Source organism: Anser anser (genome assembly GCF_964211835.1).
Source record: "Anser anser genome assembly, chromosome: 13".
NCBI lineage: Eukaryota > Metazoa > Chordata > Aves > Anseriformes > Anatidae > Anser > Anser anser.
The window spans coordinates 1,454,975-1,478,445 of record NC_139734.1 but is presented as its reverse complement, the minus strand read 5'-3'; the positions used below and the strand labels follow the sequence as shown (position 1 = coordinate 1,478,445).

General features: G+C 52.3%; 2 long non-coding RNA genes across 2 annotated transcripts in view; one reads left to right on the top strand and one right to left on the bottom strand.

The window, feature by feature from the left end:
- Positions 1–23,471, top strand: part of LOC310881036 — a 135,558-nt gene that overhangs the window by 41,656 nt on the left and 70,431 nt on the right. The gene's annotated exons all lie outside the window — the stretch shown is intronic.
- LOC310881042 overlaps positions 832–23,471 on the bottom strand; it is a 295,954-nt gene continuing 273,314 nt past the window's right edge. Inside the window, exon 2 of the long non-coding RNA XR_014572079.1 lies at positions 832–13,008. This is a non-coding gene — a long non-coding RNA (uncharacterized lncRNA). The remainder of the gene's footprint in view (positions 13,009–23,471) is intronic.

Below are 23,471 nucleotides of genomic sequence, written 5' to 3'. Positions count from 1 at the left end.
AGTTAAAGAGAGCGAACCCATCTCTGTTGCAAAAGAGTGGGATGACTTGTCAGTAGAGGTGAAAAGCCAACCGAGCTGGGTGATAGCTGGTTACCTGTGAAACGAATCTAAGTTCCCCCTTAATCCTCCCTACCGGACATCCTGAACCCTAATGAGATGATTAAGAGCTATTTAATGGAGGGACAGCTCCATTAAAAAAGGACACAACCTCGACTAGCGGATAATTCTTACTACTGATCCTACCGTGGGCCCTAAAGCAGCCATCAAAAAAGAGTGCGTCAAAGCTCCACCACCTAAAAATACCAAAATAAGATGATTCCCTTATCACAAACAGGTCAACCTATGAATATAGGAGAATTAATGCTAAAATAAGTAACTCAGGGCCACACCCCTCTAACGGCGCAAGCTTACATAGAAACATTATTAACAGACCTAGACAGATACAAAAACCCCTACAAGACCACGTATTAACTAACCCTGTTAACCCGACTCAGGAGCGCCTATAAGAGCGATTAAAATCTGTGAAAGGAACTCGGCAAATTAATAAGGCCCGACTGTTTACCAAAAACATAGCCTTCAGCAAATTAAACAAGTATTGAAGGTGATGCCTGCCCGGTGACTTAGGTTTAACGGCCGCGGTATCCTAACCGTGCAAAGGTAGCACAATCAATTGTCCCATAAATCGAGACTTGTATGAATGGCTAAACGAGGTCTTAACTGTCTCTCACAGATAATCAGTGAAATTGATCTCCCCGTGCAAAAGCGGGGATGTGAACATAAGACGAGAAGACCCTGTGGAACTTAAAAATCAACGACCACCGCGAATCCTCAATCAACCCCACTGGGGCCACTACCATCGCAGAGCCTGGTCGATATTTTTCGGTTGGGGCGACCTTGGAGGAGAACAAATCCTCCAAAAACAAGACCATACCTCTTTACCTAGAGCTACCCCTCAAAGTGCTAACAGTGACCAGACCCAATATAATTGATTAATGGACCAAGCTACCCCAGGGATAACAGCGCAATCCCCCTCAAGAGCCCATATCGACAGGGGGGTTTACGACCTCGATGTTGGATCAGGACATCCTAATGGTGCAGCCGCTATTAAGGGTTCGTTTGTTCAACGATTAACAGTCCTACGTGATCTGAGTTCAGACCGGAGCAATCCAGGTCGGTTTCTATCTATGACACACTCTCCCCAGTACGAAAGGACCGGGAAAGTGGGGCCAATACCACAAGCACGCCCCCCCCCTCTAAGCAGTGAAACCAACTAAACCGTGAAGAGGGCCTTCCCCCACCACTTTCAATCCTAGAAAAGGACCAGCTAGAGTGGCAGAGCCCGGCAAGTGCAGAAGGCTTAAGCCCTTTCCCCAGAGGTTCAAATCCTCTCCCTAGCTTCACCCATGATTCAAATAACAACACTAAGCTGCCTCGTTATATCCCTCCTATACATCATCCCAATCCTGATTGCCGTAGCCTTCCTAACCCTAGTAGAACGGAAAATCCTAAGCTACATACAATCCCGCAAAGGCCCTAACGTTGTCGGGCCTTTTGGCCTACTTCAACCATTTGCGGACGGACTGAAACTATTTACCAAAGAGCCCATCCGACCCTCTACCTCTTCCCCACTTCTATTCATTCTGATACCAATACTAGCCCTTGTCCTAGCCCTCACCACTTGAGCACCACTACCACTCCCATTTCCCCTAGCAGATCTAAACCTCGGAGTTCTCTTCCTAATAGCCATGTCAAGCCTAGCCGTCTACTCAGTCCTATGATCAGGCTGAGCCTCGAACTCAAAATACGCACTAATCGGAGCCCTACGGGCAGTAGCACAGACCATTTCATACGAAGTGACACTGGCCATAATCCTGCTATCAATAATCATACTAAGCGGAAGCTACACACTCAGCTCCTTTGCCGTCGCACAGGAGCCTCTATACTTCATTTTCTCCTCATGACCCCTAGCAATAATATGATACGTATCCACCCTAGCAGAGACAAACCGAGCTCCTTTTGACCTCACAGAGGGTGAATCTGAGCTAGTCTCAGGGTTTAACGTTGAATACGCCGCAGGACCCTTCGCCTTATTCTTCCTAGCTGAATATGCGAACATTATGCTAATAAATACACTTACAGCCATCATATTCCTAAACCCAAGCGCCCTAGGGCCACCCACAGAACTATTCCCCGTCATCCTAGCCACAAAAGTCCTCCTACTATCTTCTGGTTTCTTATGGGTCCGAGCTTCATACCCACGATTCCGATATGACCAACTAATGCACCTACTATGAAAAAACTTCCTACCCCTCACACTAGCTCTGTGCCTCTGACACATCAGCATACCTATCTGCTATGCAGGCCTACCTCCTTACATAAGGAAATGTGCCTGAACTACAAAGGGTCACTATGATAAAGTGAACATAGAGGTATAACAGCCCTCTCATTTCCTGTTGACCTTAGAAAAGTAGGAATTGAACCCACACAAGAGAAATCAAAATTCTCCATACTTCCCTTATATTATTTTCTAGTAGAGTCAGCTAATCAAGCTATCGGGCCCATACCCCGAAAATGATGGTTTAACCCCCTCCTCTACTAATGAACCCTTACGCGACCCCAATCATAACCTTCAGCCTCATCTTGGGCACCACAATCACAATTTCCAGCAACCACTGAGTTCTGGCCTGGACAGGACTGGAGATCAACGCACTAGCCATCATTCCCCTAATTGCCAAATCCCACCACCCACGAGCAGTAGAAGCCGCAACGAAATACTTCCTAACCCAAGCAGCTGCTTCCGCCCTGGTCCTATTCTCTAGCATAACCAATGCCTGAGTCACCGGCCAATGAGACATCACACAAATAAACCACCCAACCTCCTGTCTACTACTGACAGCAGCAATCGCTATTAAACTGGGCCTAGTGCCATTTCACTTCTGATTCCCAGAAGTACTACAAGGATCGCCACTAATAACAGCCCTGCTACTCTCGACCCTCATAAAATTCCCCCCACTAACCCTGCTCCTACTAACATCCAAATCCCTCGACCCAGCTCTACTCACCGCCATGGCCCTAGCCTCAACAGCACTAGGAGGCTGAATAGGACTGAACCAAACACAAACACGCAAAATCCTAGCCTTCTCGTCCATCTCCCACTTAGGCTGAATCGCCATCATCCTAGTTTACAGCCCCAAATTGGCCTTACTTACCTTCTACCTATACACAATCATAACATCAGCCGTATTCCTAGCCCTTAACAAAATCAAAGCCCTTAACCTATCCATGATCACAACCTCATGAACAAAAACCCCAGTGCTAAACGCCACCCTAATACTAGTACTTTTATCCCTAGCAGGCCTCCCCCCATTAACAGGCTTTATACCAAAGTGACTTATCATCCAAGAACTAACTAAACAGGAAATAACACCAGCAGCCATGGCAATTGCCATGCTATCACTGCTCAGCCTCTTCTTCTACCTACGCCTCGCATACCACTCAACAATTACCCTTCCCCCCAACTCCTCTAACCACATAAAACAATGATACACTAGCAAAGCCCCAAGCACACCTACTGCGGTCCTTGCCTCACTATCAATCCTCTTACTTCCCCTGTCCCCAATAATACATGCCATTGTCTAGAAACTTAGGATAACACCCCAAACCGAAGGCCTTCAAAGCCTTAAATAAGAGTTAAACCCTCTTAGTTTCTGCACATTAAGACTTACAGAATATTAACCTGTATCTTCTGAATGCAAGTCAGACGCTTTAATTAAGCTAAAGCCTCCCTAGACAGATGGGCTTCGATCCCACAAAACTCTAGTTAACAGCTAAATGCCTAAACCAATTGGCTTCTGCCTACAAAGACCCTGACGCACCCTAGTGCGCATCGATGAGCTTGCAACTCAACATGAATTTCACTACAGAGCCGATAAGAAGAGGAATCAAACCTCTGTAAAAAGGACTACAGCCTAACGCTTCAACACTCAGCCATCTTACCCGTCACCTTCATCAACCGATGACTATTTTCCACTAACCATAAGGATATTGGCACCCTGTACCTCATCTTCGGGGCATGAGCAGGAATAGTCGGCACCGCACTCAGCCTATTAATCCGCGCAGAACTAGGACAACCAGGAACTCTCCTAGGCGACGACCAAATTTACAATGTAATCGTTACCGCTCACGCCTTTGTAATAAGCTTCTTTATAGTCATACCCATCATGATCGGAGGATTCGGCAACTGATTAGTCCCCCTCATAATCGGTGCCCCCGACATAGCATTCCCGCGAATAAACAACATAAGCTTTTGACTCCTCCCCCCATCATTCCTCCTCCTACTAGCCTCATCCACTGTAGAAGCTGGCGCCGGCACAGGCTGAACTGTCTACCCTCCCCTAGCAGGTGACCTTGCCCACGCCGGAGCTTCAGTAGACCTGGCTATCTTCTCACTCCACTTAGCCGGTATCTCCTCCATCCTTGGGGCCATCAACTTTATCACCACAGCCATCAACATAAAACCCCCCGCACTCTCACAATACCAAACCCCACTATTTGTCTGATCCGTACTAATTACCGCCATCCTACTCCTTCTATCACTCCCCGTACTCGCCGCCGGTATTACAATATTACTAACTGATCGAAACCTAAACACCACATTCTTCGACCCCGCTGGAGGAGGAGACCCAATCCTGTACCAACACCTATTCTGATTCTTCGGACACCCAGAAGTCTATATTCTGATCCTACCGGGGTTCGGAATCATCTCACACGTAGTCACGTACTACTCAGGCAAAAAGGAGCCCTTCGGCTACATGGGAATAGTCTGAGCCATACTATCCATCGGCTTCCTAGGATTCATCGTCTGAGCTCACCACATGTTTACAGTAGGAATAGACGTTGATACCCGAGCCTACTTTACATCAGCCACTATAATCATTGCCATCCCTACCGGAATCAAAGTATTTAGCTGACTAGCCACCCTGCACGGAGGAACAATCAAATGAGACCCCCCCAATACTATGAGCTCTAGGATTTATCTTCCTATTTACCATCGGAGGATTAACAGGAATCGTTCTTGCAAACTCTTCCCTAGACATCGCCCTGCACGACACATACTACGTAGTTGCCCACTTCCACTACGTCCTATCCATAGGCGCCGTCTTTGCCATTCTAGCAGGATTTACTCACTGATTCCCACTACTCACTGGGTTTACCCTACACCAAACATGAGCAAAAGCCCACTTCGGGGTAATATTTACAGGAGTAAACCTAACGTTCTTCCCCCAGCACTTCCTAGGCCTAGCAGGAATACCCCGACGATACTCGGACTATCCCGACGCCTACACACTATGAAACACCATTTCCTCCATCGGCTCCCTAATCTCAATAGTAGCCGTAATCATACTAATATTCATCATCTGAGAAGCCTTTCCGGCCAAACGAAAAGTCCTACAACCAGAACTAACTACCACAAACGTTGAATGAATCCACGGCTGCCCTCCCCCATACCATACTTTCGAGGAACCGGCCTTCGTCCAAGTACAAGAAAGGAAGGAATCGAACCCTCACATGCTGGTTTCAAGCCAACTGCATTAACCGCTCATGCTTCTTTCTTATGAGACGTTAGTAAACCAATTACATAGCCTTGTCAAGACTAAATCACAGGTAAAAATCCTGTACATCTCATGTGGCCAACCACTCCCAACTAGGATTCCAAGACGCCTCATCACCCATCATAGAAGAACTCGTTGAATTCCACGACCACGCCCTAATCGTTGCCCTAGCTATCTGCAGCCTAGTTCTCTACCTTTTAGCCCACATACTAACAGAAAAACTCTCGTCCAATGCTGTAGACGCCCAAGAAGTAGAGCTGATCTGGACAATCCTACCTGCTATCGTCCTGGTACTCCTCGCCCTCCCATCCCTACAAATCCTCTACATAATGGACAAAATCGATGAACCAGACCTCACCCTAAAAGCCATCGGCCACCAATGATACTGAAGCTACGAATACACAGACTTCAAAGACCTATCATTCGACTCCTACATAGTGCCCACCCCAGACTTACCCAACGGCCACTTCCGACTGCTAGAAGTTGACCACCGCGTAGTTATCCCAATAGAATCCCCCATCCGCGTGATCATTACTGCAGGAGACGTACTCCACTCCTGAGCAGTCCCAACGCTCGGAGTTAAAACAGACGCAATCCCAGGCCGACTAAACCAAACTTCATTCATTACCACCCGGCCTGGGATTTTTTACGGACAATGCTCAGAAATTTGCGGGGCTAATCACAGCTACATACCCATTGTAGTAGAATCAACCCCACTCCCACATTTCGAGGCCTGATCGTCCCTTCTATCATCATCCTAATCATTAAGAAGCTATGCAACAGCACTAGCCTTTTAAGCTAGCCAAAGAGGGACTTCCCCCTCCTTAATGATATGCCACAGCTTAACCCCGCACCATGATTTTCAATCATAATTATAACCTGATTAACCCTAGCACTCCTCATCCAACCAAAACTACTAGCCTTCACCACAACCAACCCCCCATCAAATAAGACCTCCCTCACTACCAAACCCACACCATGATCCTGACCATGAACCTAAGCTTCTTTGACCAATTTTCCAGCCCCAATCTATTTGGCATCCCCTTAATCCTACTATCCCTACTCTTCCCAGCCCTACTATTCCCGTCCCCAAACAACCGATGAATCAACAACCGCCTTTCTACTATCCAAACATGACTCCTTCACCTAATCACAAAACAACTAATAGTCCCACTCAACAAAAATGGCCACAAATGAGCCATAATATTTACATCCCTAATAATCATACTTCTTACAATCAACCTTCTAGGCCTCCTTCCATATACATTCACCCCAGCCACCCAACTATCTATGAACATAGCCCTAGCCTTCCCACTATGGCTCGCCACACTACTAACAGGCCTACGAAACCAACCATCAGCCTCTTTAGCCCACCTATTACCCGAAGGTACCCCTACACCCCTAATCCCCGCACTAATCCTGATCGAAACAACCAGCCTACTAATCCGCCCCCTAGCCCTCGGAGTCCGCCTTACAGCCAACCTTACAGCAGGACACTTACTCATCCAACTCATCTCTACAGCCTCCATTGCATTAATACCCACCCTTCCTGCAGTATCCATCCTAACAATAATCATCCTACTACTCCTAACCATCCTAGAAGTAGCAGTAGCCATAATCCAGGCCTACGTCTTCGTGCTCCTTCTAAGCCTATACTTACAAGAAAACATCTAATGGCACACCAAGCACACTCATACCACATAGTTGACCCAAGCCCTTGACCAATCTTCGGGGCAGCCGCCGCCCTACTCACAACCTCAGGATTAATCATGTGATTCCACTACAACTCATCCATACTACTAACCCTAGGCCTCATCTCAATACTCCTAGTAATACTCCAATGATGACGAGACATTGTACGAGAAAGCACCTTCCAAGGCCATCACACTCCCACAGTCCAAAAAGGCCTACGATACGGCATAATCCTTTTCATCACATCCGAAGCATTCTTCTTCTTAGGGTTCTTCTGAGCGTTCTTCCACTCGAGCCTGGCCCCAACCCCAGAACTAGGAGGCCAATGACCCCCAACAGGAATTAAACCACTCAACCCGATAGAAGTCCCCCTACTAAACACAGCCATCCTACTAGCCTCAGGCGTTACCGTAACGTGAGCCCATCACAGCATCACAGAAGGAAACCGAAAACACGCCATCCACGCCCTAACCCTAACGATCCTCCTGGGATTCTACTTCACAGCCCTACAAGCAATAGAATACCACGAAGCCCCATTCTCAATCGCCGATAGCGTCTACGGATCTACCTTCTTCGTTGCCACTGGATTCCACGGACTCCACGTAATCATCGGATCCTCCTTCCTGACCGTCTGCCTCTTCCGACTGATCAAGTTCCACTTTACATCAGACCACCACTTCGGATTCGAGGCAGCAGCCTGATACTGACACTTCGTAGACGTCATCTGACTATTCCTCTACATAACCATCTACTGATGAGGATCTTGCTCTTCTAGTATATTAATTACAATTGACTTCCAATCTCTAGAATCTGGTATAAACCCAGAGGAGAGCAATGAACGCACTCATGTTCATATTCGCCCTATCATCAATCCTAAGCGCCGCCCTAACCGCATTAAACTTCTGACTCGCCCAAATAAACCCCGACTCAGAGAAACTCTCACCGTACGAATGTGGATTCGACCCACTTGGATCTGCTCGATTACCATTCTCAGTCCGATTCTTCCTCAGTAGCCATCCTGTTCGTCCTATTCGACCTAGAAATCGCCCTCCTACTCCCCCTGCCATGAGCCGTCCAACTCCAATCCCCCCTAATGACCCTCACCTGAACTGTAGTGATCCTCCTTCTCCTAACACTCGGACTGGCCTACGAGTGAATTCAAGGGGGCCTAGAATGAGCAGAATAACAGAAAGTTAGTCTAACCAAAAAGATAGCTGGTTTCGACCCAGCAGATTACAGCCAACCCTGTAACTTTCTTATGTCGCCCCTACATTTAAGCTTCTACTCAGCCTTCATTTTCAGCGGACTAGGACTAGCCTTCCACCGAACCCACCTAGTATCCGCCCTACTATGCCTTGAAAGCATAATATTATCGATATTCGTAGGCCTATCAATATGATCCATCGAAAACCAAGTCTCCTCATTCACCATGGTACCAATTCTCATGCTAACCTTCTCAGCGTGTGAGGCGGGCACAGGCCTGGCCATCCTAGTAGCCTCCACCCGCACACATGGCTCCGACCATCTACACAACCTAAACCTCCTGCAATGCTAAAAATCATCCTACCCACAATCATACTTCTTCCAACAGCCCTGCTGTCTCCACCAAAATTTCTATGGACTAACACCACCTTATACAGCCTCCTAATCGCTGCCCTAAGCCTACAGTGATTAATCCCAACCTACTACCCCTACAAATTTTTATCCAACTGAACAGGAATTGACCAAATCTCATCCCCCCTCCTAGTACTATCCTGTTGACTACTCCCACTCATAATCATAGCAAGCCAAAACCACCTGCAACAAGAACCCCTACAACGCAAACGAATCTTTATCTCAACCTTAGTCGCAGTCCAGCCATTCATCCTACTAGCCTTTTCCACCACAGAACTAGCACTATTTTACATCTCATTTGAAGCAACCCTCATTCCCACCCTAATCTTAATCACCCGATGGGGGAACCAACCAGAACGCCTAAGCGCTGGCATCTACCTGCTATTCTACACGCTAGTAAGCTCTCTACCCCTGCTAATCACAATCATACACCTATACGTGAAAATTGGCACCCTGCACCTGCCAACCCTACAACTAACCCACCCAACCCTATCCACCTCATGGACAGGAATACTATCAGGTCTAGCACTGCTCATAGCATTCATAGTAAAAGCCCCACTATACGGCCTACACCTCTGACTGCCAAAAGCCCACGTAGAAGCACCCATCGCAGGCTCAATACTCCTCGCCGCCCTACTACTAAAGCTAGGAGGATACGGAATTATACGAGTCACTCTATTTATGGGCCCACTGTCCAACCTCCTGCACTACCCCTTCCTAACCCTGGCCCTATGAGGCGCCCTAATGACTAGCTCAATCTGCCTACGACAGACAGACCTAAAATCACTAATCGCTTATTCATCCGTTAGCCACATAGGCCTAGTTATCGCCGCAGGAATAATCCAAACCCACTGATCATTCTCAGGGGCAATGATCCTAATAATTTCCCATGGACTAACTTCCTCCATACTATTCTGCCTAGCCAACACAAACTATGAACGTACGCACAGCCGAATTCTACTACTCACACGAGGCCTACAACCTCTCCTACCACTCATAGCTACCTGATGATTGCTGGCCAATCTAACAAACATAGCCTTACCCCCAACAACAAACCTCATAGCAGAGCTAACCATTATAATCACCTTATTCAACTGATCTGCCTTCACGATCATCCTAACAGGAATCGCAACCCTACTAACCGCCTCCTACACCTTATTCATACTACTAATGACCCAACGAGGCTCAATCCCCTCCCACATCACATCTATGCAAAACTCAACCACGCGAGAACACCTGCTCATAACACTCCACATTATCCCAATATTCCTCCTAATCCTCAAACCCGAACTGATCTCCGGAATCCCCTCATGCAAGTATAGTTTAAACCAAACATTAGACTGTGATTCTAAGAATAGAAGTTCAAACCTTCTTACCTGCCGAGGGGAGGGTTTAACCAACAAGAGCTGCTAACTCTTACATCTGAGCCTAAAACCTCAGCCCCCTTACTTTTAAAGGATAACAGCAATCCACTGGTCTTAGGAACCACCCATCTTGGTGCAAATCCAAGTAAAAGTAGTGAACCCCACACTACTAATCAACTCCCTCACACTACTCACGCTGACAATCCTCCTAACCCCAATCATCCTGCCATTTCTATTTAAAAACTTTAAAAACACCCCACAAGCCACCACCCGCGCTGTTAAAACCGCATTCCTAATTAGCCTAGCCCCTACAACCGCATTCATCTACTCGGGAGTAGAATCTGTCACCTGCCACTGGGAGTGAAAATTCATTATAAACTTTAAAATCCCCCTGAGCCTAAAAATAGACCAATACTCAATAACATTTCTTCCAATCGCCCTATTTGTAACATGATCAATCCTACAATTCGCCATATGATACATGGCCTCAGAGCCATACGTAACAAAATTTTTCACCTACCTACTGACATTCCTAGTCGCCATACTCCTCCTAACAACCGCAAACAACATATTCCTCCTATTCGTAGGCTGGGAAGGAGTACGAATCATGTCCTTCCTTCTCATCGGCTGATGACAAGGCCGAGCAGATGCCAACACCGCCGCCCTACAAGCCGTAATCTACAACCGAATCGGAGACGTCGGACTGATCCTGAGCATAGCATGACTAGCTTCAACATTCAACACCTGAGAGATCCAACAAGCCGTACACCCCCACCAAACCCCAATCCTCCCCCTCATAGGATTAATCCTCGCAGCCACAGGAAAATCCGCCCAATTTGGACTCCACCCATGACTGCCCGCAGCAATAGAAGGCCCCACCCCAGTATCAGCCCTACTGCACTCCAGTACCATAGTAGTAGCCGGAATCTTCCTGCTCATCCGCATGCACCCCCTGCTAGCCACCAACCAGACAGCCCTAACTGCCTGCCTATGCCTAGGTGCTCTATCAACCCTATTCGCTGCCACATGCGCCCTAACCCAAAATGACATCAAAAAAATCATTGCTTTCTCAACATCCAGCCAACTAGGACTAATAATAGTCACTATCGGACTAAACCTCCCACAACTAGCCTTCCTACACATCTCAACCCATGCCTTCTTTAAAGCCATACTATTCCTATGCTCAGGGTCTATCATCCACAACCTAAACGGAGAACAAGATATCCGAAAGATAGGAGGCCTACAGAAAATACTCCCAGTCACTACTTCCTGCCTAACCATCGGAAACCTGGCGCTGATAGGAACCCCATTCCTAGCCGGATTCTACTCAAAAGACCTCATCATCGAAAGCTTAAACACATCATACCTAAATACTTGAGCCCTACTCCTAACCCTTATAGCCACAGCATTCACCGCAACCTACAGCATCCGCATAACCATCCTAGTCCAAGCTGGACAAACCCGAATCCCCCCAATAGTATCAATAAACGAAAACAACCCACTAATCACCGCCCCCCTAACCCGACTCGCCCTAGGCAGCATTACAGCAGGAATAATCATTACCTCTTTCATCACACCAACCAAAACCCCCCCAATAACCATACCCCTTATCACCAAAACCGCTGCCATCCTCATAACAATCCTAGGAATCATCCTAGCCCTAGAACTATCGAACATAACACACACCCTCACTCACCCCAAACCAAACCCCCTCATAAACTTCTCCTCTGCATTAGGGTACTTCAACCCCCTAGTACACCGATTCTTCTCCAAAAACCTACTAGAAAAGGGACAAAACATTGCCCTACACTTGATCGACCTCTCCTGACTCAAAAAAATAGGGCCAGAGGGCCTTGCTGAACTACAAGTAGCCGCAAGCAAAGCCGCAACCTCAATACACACAGGGCTAATTAAGGCCTACCTAGGATCCTTCGCCCTCTCCATCCTGGTAATAATCCTAATAACACACAGACTCACTAATGGCCCCTAACATCCGCAAATCCCATCCCCTACTAAAAATAATCAACAACTCCCTAATCGACCTACCCGCCCCCTCCAACATCTCTGCCTGATGAAACTTCGGCTCCCTTCTAGCCATCTGCTTAGCCACACAAATCCTAACAGGCCTGCTACTAGCCATACACTACACCGCAGACACTTCACTCGCCTTCTCCTCAGTAGCTCACACATGCCGAGACGTCCAGTACGGATGGCTCATCCGCAACCTCCACGCCAACGGTGCTTCGCTCTTCTTTATCTGCATCTACTTACACATCGGACGAGGCCTCTACTACGGCTCCTACCTATACAAAGAAACCTGAAACACAGGAGTAATCCTCCTACTCACCCTAATAGCAACTGCCTTCGTAGGGTATGTCCTACCATGAGGACAAATGTCATTCTGAGGGGCCACCGTAATCACCGACCTATTCTCAGCCATCCCGTACATTGGGCAAACTCTAGTAGAATGAGCCTGAGGAGGATTCTCAGTAGACAATCCAACCTTAACCCGATTCTTCGCCATCCACTTCCTACTGCCCTTCCTAATTGCAGGAATCACCCTAGTCCACCTAACCTTCCTACACGAATCAGGCTCAAATAACCCACTAGGAATCGTATCAGACTGCGACAAAATCCCATTCCACCCATACTTCTCCATTAAAGACAGCTTAGGGCTTACCCTAATAATCACCCCTCTAATAGCACTAGCCCTATTTTCACCGAACCTCCTGGTTCTTGGAATCCTAGTTGGGAGTGGTTGGCCACATGAGATGTACAGGATTTTTACCTGTGATTTAGTCTTGACAAGGCTATGTAATTGGTTTACTAACGTCTCATAAGAAAGAAGCATGAGCGGTTAATGCAGTTGGCTTGAAACCCATCCCCAGTGGTGCAAGTGCACTCTCTGAACTCACTGAAGTGCATTCCCAGTGGTGCCAGTGCACTCTCTGCACTCACTGCACTGCATCCCCAGTGGTGCCAGTGCAATCTCTGGACTCACTGCAGAGCATCCCCAGTGGTGCCAGTGCACTCGCTGGACTCACTGTAGTGCATCCCCAGTGGTGCCAGTGCACTCTCTGGACTCACTGCACTGCATCCCCAGTGGCGCCAGTGCGCTCTCTGGAGTCACAGCACTGCATCCCCAGTGGTGCCAGTGCACTCACTGGATTCACTGCACTGCATCCCCAGTGGTGCCAGTGCACTCTCTGGACTCACTGAAGTGCATCCCCATTGGTGCCAGTGCACTCTCTGGACTCACTGCACTGCATGCCCAGTGGTGCCAGTGCACTCTCTGGACTCACTGTACTGCATACCCACTGGTGCCAGTGCACTCTGTGGACTCACTGTACTGCATCCCCAGTGGTGCCAGTGCACTCTCTGGACTCACTGCAGTGCATCCCCAGTGGTGCCAGTGCACTCTCTGGACTCACTGCAGTGCATCCCCAGTGGTGCCAGTGCACTCTCTGGACTCACTGCAGTGCATCCCCAGTGGTGCCAGTGCACTCTCTGGACTCACTGCACTGCATCCCCAGTGGTGCCAGTGCACTCTCTGGACTAACTGCAGTGCATCCCCAGTGGTGCCAGTGCACTGTCTGGACTCACTGCAGTGCATCCCCAGTGGTGCCAGTGCACTCTCTGGACTCACTGAACTGCACCCCCAGTGGTGCCAGTGCACTCACTGGACTGACTGCACTGCATCCCCAGTGGTGCCAGTGCACTCTCTGGACTCACTGCACTGCATCCCCACTGGTGCCAGTGTACTCTCTGGACTCACTGCACTGCATCCCCAGTGGTGCCAGTGCACTCACTGGACTCACTGGACACATCCCCAGTGGTGCCAGTGCACTCTCTGGACTCACTGCAGTGCATCCCCAGTGGTGCCAGTGCACTCTCTGGACTCACTGCACTGCATCCCCACTGGTGCCAGTGTACTCTCTGGACTCACTGCAGTGCATCCCCAGTGGTGCCAGTGCACTCTCTGGACTCACTGCACTGCATCCCCAGTGGTGCCAGTGCACTCTCTGGACTCACTGCACTGCATCCCCAGTGGTGCCAGTGCAATCTCTGGACTCACTGTAGTGCATCCCCAGTGGTGCCAGTGCACTTCTCTGGACTCACTGCAGTGCATCCCCAGTAGTGCCAGTGCACTCTCTGGACTCACTGTACTGCATCACCAGTGGTGCCAGTGCACTCTCTGGACTCACTGCAGTGCATTCCCAGTGGTGCCAGTGCACTCTTTGGACTCACTGCACTGCAGCCCCATTGGTGCCAGTGCACTCTCTGGACTCACTGCACTGCATCACAGGTGGTGCCAGTGCACTCTCTGGACTCACTGCACTGCATCCCCAGTGGTGCCAGTGCACTCTCTGGACTCACTGCAGTGCATCCCCAGTGGTGCCAGTGCACTCTCTGCACTCACATCTCTGCATTCCCAGTGGTGCCAGTGAAGTCTCTGGACTCACTGCACTGCATCCCCAGTGGTGCCAGTGCAATCTCTGGACTCACTGCAGTGCATCACCAGTGGTGCCAGTGCACTCTCTGGACTCACTGCACTGCTTCCCCAGTGGTGCCAGTGCACTCTCTGGACTCACTGCAGTGCATCCCCAGTGGTGCCAGTGCACTCTCTGGACTCACTGCACTGCATCCCCAGTGGTGCAAGTGCACTCTCTCGAGTCACTGCACTACATCCCCAGTGGTGCCAGTGCACTCACTGGACTCACTGTACTGCATCATCTGTGGTGCCAGTGCACTCTCTGGACTCACTGCAATGCATCCCCAGTGGTGCCAGTGCACTCTCTGGAGTCACTGCACTGCATCCCCAGTGGTGCCAGTGCACTCTCTGGACTCACTGCACTGTATCCCCTGTGGTGCCAGTGCACTCACTGGATTCACTGCAGTGCATCCCCAGTGGTGCCAGTGCACTCTCTGGACTCACTGCACTGCATCCCCAGTGGTGCCAGTGCACTCTGGAGACTCACTGCACTGCATCCCCAGTGGTGACAGTGCACTCTCTGGACTCACTGCAGTGCATCCCCAGTGGTGACAGTGCACTCTCTGGACTCACTGCACTGCATCCCCAGTGGTGACAGTGCACTCTCTGGACTCACTGCACTGCATCCCCAGTGGTGCCAGTGCAGTCTCTGGAGTAACTGCAGTGCATCCCCACTGGTGCCAAAGCACTCTCTGGACTCCCAGCACCGCATCCCCAGTGGTGCCAGTGCACTCTCTGGACTCACTGCACTGCATCCCCAGTGGTGCCAGTGCACTCTCTGGAGTCACAGCACTGCATCCCCAGTGGTGCCAGTGCACTCTCTGGACTCACTGAAGTGCATCCCCAGTGGTGCCAGTGCACTCTCTGGACTCACTGAAGTGCATTCTCAGTGGTGCCAGTGCACTCTCTGCACTCACTGCACTGCATTCCCAGTGGTGCCAGTGAAGTCTCTGGACTCACTGCACTGCATCCCCAGTGGTGCCAGTGCACTCTCTGGACTCACTGCACTGCATCCCCACTGCTGCCAGTGCACTCTCTGGACTCACTGCAGTGCATCCCCAGTGGTGCCAGTGCACTCTCTGGACTCACTGCACTGCATCCCCAGTGGTGCCAGTGCACTCTCTCTAGTCACTGCACTACATCCCCAGTAGTGCCAGTGCACTTCACTGGACTCACTGTACTGCATCATCGGTGGTGCCAGTGCACTCTCTGGACTCACTGCACTGCATCCCCAGTGGTGCCAGTGTACTCTCTGGACTCACTGCACTGCAGGCCCAGTGGTACCAGTGCACTCACTGGACTCACTGTACTGCGTCATCAGTGGTGCCAGTGCACTCTGTGGACTCACTGCACTGCATCCCCAGTGGTTCCAGTGCATTCACTGGACTCACTGTACTGCATCTCCAGTGGTGCCAGTGCACTCTCTGGACTCACTGCACTGCATCCCCAGTGGTGCCAGTGAGCTCTCTGGACTCACTGCACTGCATCTCCAGTGGTGCCAGTGTACTCACAGGATTCACTGCACTGCATCCCCAGTGGTGCTACTGCAGTCTCTGGACTCACTGCAGTGCATCCCCAGTGGTGCCAGTGCACTCTCTGGACTCACTGAAGTGCATTCTCAGTGGTGCCAGTGCACTCTCTGGGCTCACTGAAGTGCATCCCCAGTGGTGCCAGTACACTCACTGGACTCACTGCACTGCATCCCCAGTGGTGCCAGTGCACTCTCTGGGCTCACTGCACTGCAGCCCCAGTGGTGCCAGTGCACTCTCTGGACTCACTGCAGTGCATCCCCAGTGGTGCCAGTGCACTCTCTGGACTCACTGCACTGCATCCCCAGTGGTGCCAGTGAAGTCTTTGGACTCACTGCACTGCATCCCCAGTGGTGCCACTGCACTCTGTGGACTCACTGAAGTGCATCCCCAGGGGTGCCAGTGCACTCTCTGGACTCACTGCACTGCATGTCCAGTGGTGCCAGTGCACTCTCTGGACTCACTGTACTGCATCCCCACTGGTGCCAGTGCACTATGTGGACTCACTGTACTGCATCCCCAGTGGTGACAGTGCACTCTCTGGACTAACTGCAGTGCATCCCCAGTGGTGCCAGTGCATTCTCTGGACTCACTGCAGTGCATCCCCAGTGGTGCCAGTGCACTCTCTGGTCTCACTGCACTGCATCCCCAGTGGTGCCAGTGCAGTCTCTGGACTCACTGCACTGCATCCCCTGTGGTGCCAGTGCACTGTCTGGACTCACTGCAGTGCATCCCCAGTGGTGTCAGTGCACTCTCTGGACTCACTGTACTGCATCTCCAGTGGTGCCAGTGCACTCACTGGACTGACTGCACTGCATCCCCAGTGGTGCCAGTGCGCTCTCTGGAGTCACAGCACTGCATCCCCAGTGGTGCCAGTGCACTCACTGGACTCACTGCACTGCATCACAGGTGGTGCTAGTGCACTCTCTGGACTCACTGCAGTGAATCCCCGGTGGTGCCAGTGTACTCTCTGCAGTCACTGCACTGCATCCCCAGTGGTGCCAGTGCACTCACTGGACTGCATCCCCAGTGGTGCCAGTGCACTCTCTGGACTCACTGCACTGCATCCCCAGTGGTGCCAGTGTACTCTCTGGACTCACTGCAGTGCATCCCCAGTGGTGCCAGAGCACTCTCTGGACTCACTGCACTGCATCCCCAGTGGTGACACTGCACTCTCTGGACTCACTGCACTGCATCCCCAGTGGTGTCAGTGCACTCTCTGGACTCACTGAAGTGCATACCCAGTTGTGCAAGTGCACTCTCTGGACTCAATGCACTGCATCCCCAGTGGTGCCAGTGCAATCTCTGGACTCACTGTAGTGCATCCCCAGTGGTGCCAGTGCACTCTCTGGACTCACTGCAGTGCATCCCCAGTGGTGCCAGTGCACTCTCTGGACTCACTGTACTGCATCCCCACTGGTACCAGTGCACTCTGTGGACTCACTGTACTGCATCCCCAGTGGTGACAGTGCACTCTCTGGACTCACTGCAGTGCATCCCCAGTGGTGCCAGTGCACTCTCTGGACTCACTGCACTGCATCCCCAGTGGTGCCAGTGCACTCTCTGGACTCACTGCACTGCATCCCCAGTGGTGCCAGTGCACTCTCTGGACTCACTGCAGTGCATCCAGAGTGGTGCCAGTGCACTCACTGGACTCACTGCAGTGCATTCCCTCTGGTGCCAGTGCACTCTCTGGACTCACTGCACTGCATCCCCAGTGGTGCCAGTGCACTCTCTGGACTCACTGCACTGCATCCCCAGTGGTGCCAGTGCATTCTCTGGACTCACTGCAGTGCATCACCAGTGGTGCTAGTGCACTCTCTGGACTCACTGCACTGCATCCCCAGTGGTGCCAGTGCACTCTCTGGAGTCACTGAAGTGCATCCCCAGTGGTGCCAGTGCACTCTCTGGACTCACTGCACTGCATCCCCAGTGGTGCCAGTGCACTCTCTGGACTCACTGCACTGCATCCCCAGTGGTGCCAGTGCACTCTCTGGACTCACTGCACTGCATCCCCAGTGGTGCCAGTGCACTCTCTGGACTCACTGCACTGCATGCCTAGTGGTGCCACTGCACTCTCTGGACTCACTGCACTGCTTCCCCAGTGGTGCCAGTGCACTCTCTGGACTCACTGCACTGCATCCCCAGTGGTGCCAGTGCACTCACTGGACTGACTGCAGTGCATCCCCACTGGTGCCAGTGCACTCTCTGCACTCACTGCACTGCATCCCCAGTGGTGCCAGTGCACTCTCTGGACTCACTGCACTGCATCCCCAGTGGTGCCAGTGCACTCTCTGGACTCACTGCACTGCATCCCCAGTGGTTCCAGCGCACTCTCTGGACTCACTGCACTGCATCCCCAGTGGTGCTAGTGCACTCTGTGGACTCACTGCAGTGCATCCCCAGTGGTGCCAGTGCACTCTCTGGACTCACTGAAGTGCATTATCAGTGGTGCCAGTCCACTCTCTGGACTCACTTCAGTGCATCCCCAGTGGTGCCAGTGCACTCTCTGGACTCACTGCAGTGCATCCCCAGTGGAGCCAGTGCACTCTCTGGACTCACTGCAGTGCATCCGCAGTGGTGCCATTGCACTCTCTGGACTCACTGCACTGCATCTCCAGTGGTGCCAGTGCACTCTCTGGACTCACTGCACTGCATCCCCAGTGCTGCCAGTGCACTCTCTTCAGTCACTGCACTGCATCCCCTGCGGTGCAAGAGCACTCTCTGGACTCACAGCAGTGCTCACCAGTGGTGCCAGTGCACTCTCTGGACTCACTGCACTGCATCCCCAGTGGTGCCAGTGCACTCTCTGGACTCACTGCACTGCATCCCCAGTGGTGCTAGTGCACTGTGTGGACTCACTGTACTGCATCCCCAGTGGTGCCAGTGCAATATCTGGACTCAGTGCACTGCATTCCCAGTGGTGCCAGTGCACTCTCTGGACTCACTGCACTGCATCCCCGGTGGTGCCAGTGCAGTCTCTGGAGTAACTGCACTGCATCCCCACTGGTGCCAAAACACTCTCTGGACTTCCAGCACCGCATCCCCAGTGGTGCCAGTGCACTCTCTGGACTCACTGCACTGCATGCCCAGTGGTGCCAGTGCACTCTCTGGACTCACTGTACTGCATACCCACTGGTGCCAGTGCACTCTGTGGACTCACTGTACTGCATCCCCAGTGGTGCCAGGGCACTCTCTGGACTCACTGCAGTGCATCCCCAGTGGTGCCAGTGCACTCTCTGGACTCAATGCAGTGCATCCCCAGTGGTGCCAGTGCACTCTCTGGACTCACTGCACTGCATCCCCAGTGGTGCCAGTGCACTCTCTGGACTCACTGCACTGCATCCCAAGTGGTGCCAGTGCACTCTCTGGACTCACTGCAGTGCATCCCCAGTGGTGCCAGTGCACTGTCTGGACTCACTGCAGTGCATCCCCAGTGGTGCCAGTGCACTCTCTGGACTCACTGTACTGCACCCCCAGTGGTGCCAGTGCACTCACTGGACTGAATGCACTGCATCCCCAGTGGTGCCAGTGCACTCTCTGGACTCACTGCACTGCATCCCCACTGGTGCCAGTGTACTCTCTGGACTCACTGCACTGCATCCCCAGTGGTGCCAGTGCACTCACTGGACTCACTGGACACATCCCCAGTGGTGCCAGTGCACTCTCTGGACTCACTGCAGTGCATCCCCAGTGGTGCCAGTGCACTCTCTGGACTCACTGCACTGCATCCCCACTGGTGCCAGTGTACTCTCTGGACTCACTGCAGTGCATCCCCAGTGGTGCCAGTGCACTCTCTGGACTCACTGCACTGCATCCCCACTGGTGCCAGTGCACTCTCTGGACTCACTGCAGTGCATCCCCAGTTGTGCCAGTGCACTCTCTGGACTCAATGCACTGCATCCCCAGTGGTGCCAGTGCACTCTCTGGACTCACTGCACTGCATCTCCAGTGGTGCCAGTGCAATCTCTGGACTCACTGTAGTGCATCCCCAGTGGTGCCAGTGCACTCTCTGGACTCACTGCAGTGCATCCCCAGTGGTGCCAGTGCACTCTCTGGACTCACTGTACTGCATCACCAGTGGTGCCAGTGCACTCTCTGGACTCACTGCAGTGCATTCCCAGTGGTGCCAGTGCACTCTTTGGACTCACTTTACTGCAGCCCCATTGGTGCCAGTGCACTCTCTGGACTCACTGCACTGCATCACAGGTGGTGCCAGTGCACTCTCTGGACTCACTGCACTGCATCCCCAGTGGTGCCAGTGCACTCTCTGGACTCACTGCACTGCATCCCCAGTGGTGCCAGTGCACTCTCTGCACTCACTTCTCTGCATTCCCAGTGGTGCCAGTGAAGTCTCTGGACTCACTGCACTGCATCCCCAGTGGTGCCAGTGCAATCTCTGGACTCACTGCATTGCATCACCAGTGGTGCCAGTGCAGTCTCTGGACTCACTGCACTGCATCCCCAGTGGTGCCAGTGCACTCTCTGGACTCACTGCAGTGCATCCCCAGTGGTGCCAGTGCACTCTCTGGACTCACTGCACTGCATCCCCAGTGGTGCAAGTGCACTCTCTCGAGTCACTGCACTACATCCCCAGTGGTGCCAGTGCACTCACTGGACTCACTGTACTGCATCATCTGTGGTGCCAGTGCACTCTCTGGACTCACTGCAATGCATCCCCAGTGGTGCCAGTGCACTCTCTGGACTCACTGCACTGCATCCCCAGTGGTGCCAGTGCACTCTCTGGACTCACTGCACTGTATCCCCTGTGGTGCCAGTGCACTCACTGGATTCACTGCAGTGCATCCCCAGTGGTGCCAGTGCACTCTCTGGACTCACTGCACTGCATCCCCAGTGGTGCCAGTGCACTCTGTTGACTCACTGCACTGCATCCCCAGTGGTGACAGTGCACTCTCTGGACTCACTGCAGTGCATCCCCAGTGGTGACAGTGCACTCTCTGGACTCACTGCACTGCATCCCCAGTGGTGCCAGTGCACTCTCTGGACTCACTGCACTGCATCCCCAGTGGTGCCAGTGCAGTCTCTGGAGTAACTGCAGTGCATCCCCAGTGGTGCCAAAGCACTCTCTGGACTCCCAGCACCGCATCCCCAGTGGTGCCAGTGCACTCTCTGGACTCACTGCACTGCATCCCCAGTGGTGCCAGTGCACTCTCTGGAGTCACAGCACTGCATCCCCAGTGGTGCCAGTGCACTCTCTGGACTCACTGAAGTGCATCCCCAGTGGTGCCAGTGCACTCTCTGGACTCACTGAAGTGCATTCTCAGTGGTGCCAGTGCACTCTCTGGACTCACTGCAGTGCATCCCCAGTGGTGCCAGTACACTCACTGGACTCACTGCACTGCATCCCCAGTGGTGCCAGTGCACTCTCTGGACTCACTGCACTGCATCCCCAGTGGTGCCTGTGCGCTCTCTGGAGTCACAGCACTGCATCCCCAGTGGTGCCAGTGCAATCTCTGGACTCACTGCACTGCATCCCCAGTGGTGCCAGTGCACTCTCTGGACTCACTGAAGTGCATTCTCAGTGGTGCCAGTGCACTCTCTGGACTCACTGCACTGCATCCCCAGTGGTGCCAGTGCACTCTCTGGACTCACTGCACTGCATCCCCAGTGGTGCCAGTGCACTCTCTGGACTCACTGCACTGCATCCCAAGTGCTGCCAGTGCACTCTCTGGACTCACTGCACTGCATCCCCAGTGGTGCCAGTGCACTCTCTGGACTCACTGCACTGCTTCCCCAGTGGTGCCAGTGCACTCTCTGGACTCACTGCACTGCATCCCCAGTGGTGCCAGTGCACTCACTGGACTCACTGCAGTGCATCCCCACTGGTGCCAGTGCACTCTCTGGACTCACTGCACTGCATCCCCACTGGTGCCAGTGCACTCTCTGGACTCACTGCACTGCATCCCCAGTGGTTCCAGCGCACTCTCTGGACTCACTGCACTGCACCGCCAGTGGTGCTAGTGCACTCTGTGGACTCACTGCAGTGCATCCCCAGTGGTGCCAGAGCACTCTCTGGACTCACTGCACTGCTTCCCCAGTGGTGCCAGTGCACTCTCTGGACTCACTGCACTGCATCCCCTGTGGTGCAAGAGCACTCTCTGGACTCACAGCAGTGCATCACCATTGGTGCCAGTGCACTCTCTGGACTCACTGCACTGCATCCCCAGTGGTGCCAGTGCACTCTCTGGACTCACTGCACTGCATCCCCAGTGGTGCTAGTGCACTGTGTGGACTCACTGTACTGCATTCCCGGTGGTGCCAGTGCAATCTCTGGACTCACTGCACTGCATCCCCAGTGGTGCCAGTGCGCTCTCTGGAGTCACAGCACTGCATCCCTAGTGGTGCCAGTGCACTCTCTGGACTCACTGCACTGCATTCCCAGTGGTGCCAGTGAAGTCTCTGGACTCACTGCACTGCATCCCCAGTGGTGCCAGTGCAATCTCTGGACTCACTGCAGTGCATCACCTGTGGTGCCAGTGCAGTCTCTGGACTCACTGCACTGCATCCCCAGTGGTGCCAGTGCACTCTCTGGAGTCACAGCACTGCATCCCCAGTGGTGCCAGTGCACTCTCTGGACTCACTGCACTGTATCCCCAGTGGTGCAAGTGCACTCTCTGGACTCACTGCAATGCATCCCCAGTGGTGCCAGTGCACTCTCTGGACTCACTGCACTGCATCCCCAGTGGTGCCAGTGCAGTCTCTAGAGTAACTGCAGTGCATCCCCACTGGTGCCAAAGCACTCTCTGGACTCCCAGCACCGCATCACCAGTGGTGCCAGTGCACTCTCTGGACTCACTGCACTGCATCCCCAGTGGTGCCAGTGCACTCTCTGGACTCACTGCACTGCATCCCCAGTGGTGCCAGTGCACTCTCTGGACTCACTGCACTGCATCCCCAGTGGTGCTAGTGCACTGTGTGGACTCACTGTACTGCATTCCCGGTGGTGCCAGTGCAATCTCTGGACTCACTGCAGTGCATCCCCAGTGGTGCCAGTGCACTCTCAGGACTCACTGCACTGCATCCCCAGTGGTGCCAGTGCACTCTCTGGACTCACTAAACTGCATCACCAGTGGTGCCTCTGCACTCTCTGGACTCACTGCACTGCTTCCCCAGTGGTGCCAGTGCACTCACTGGACTCACTGCAGTG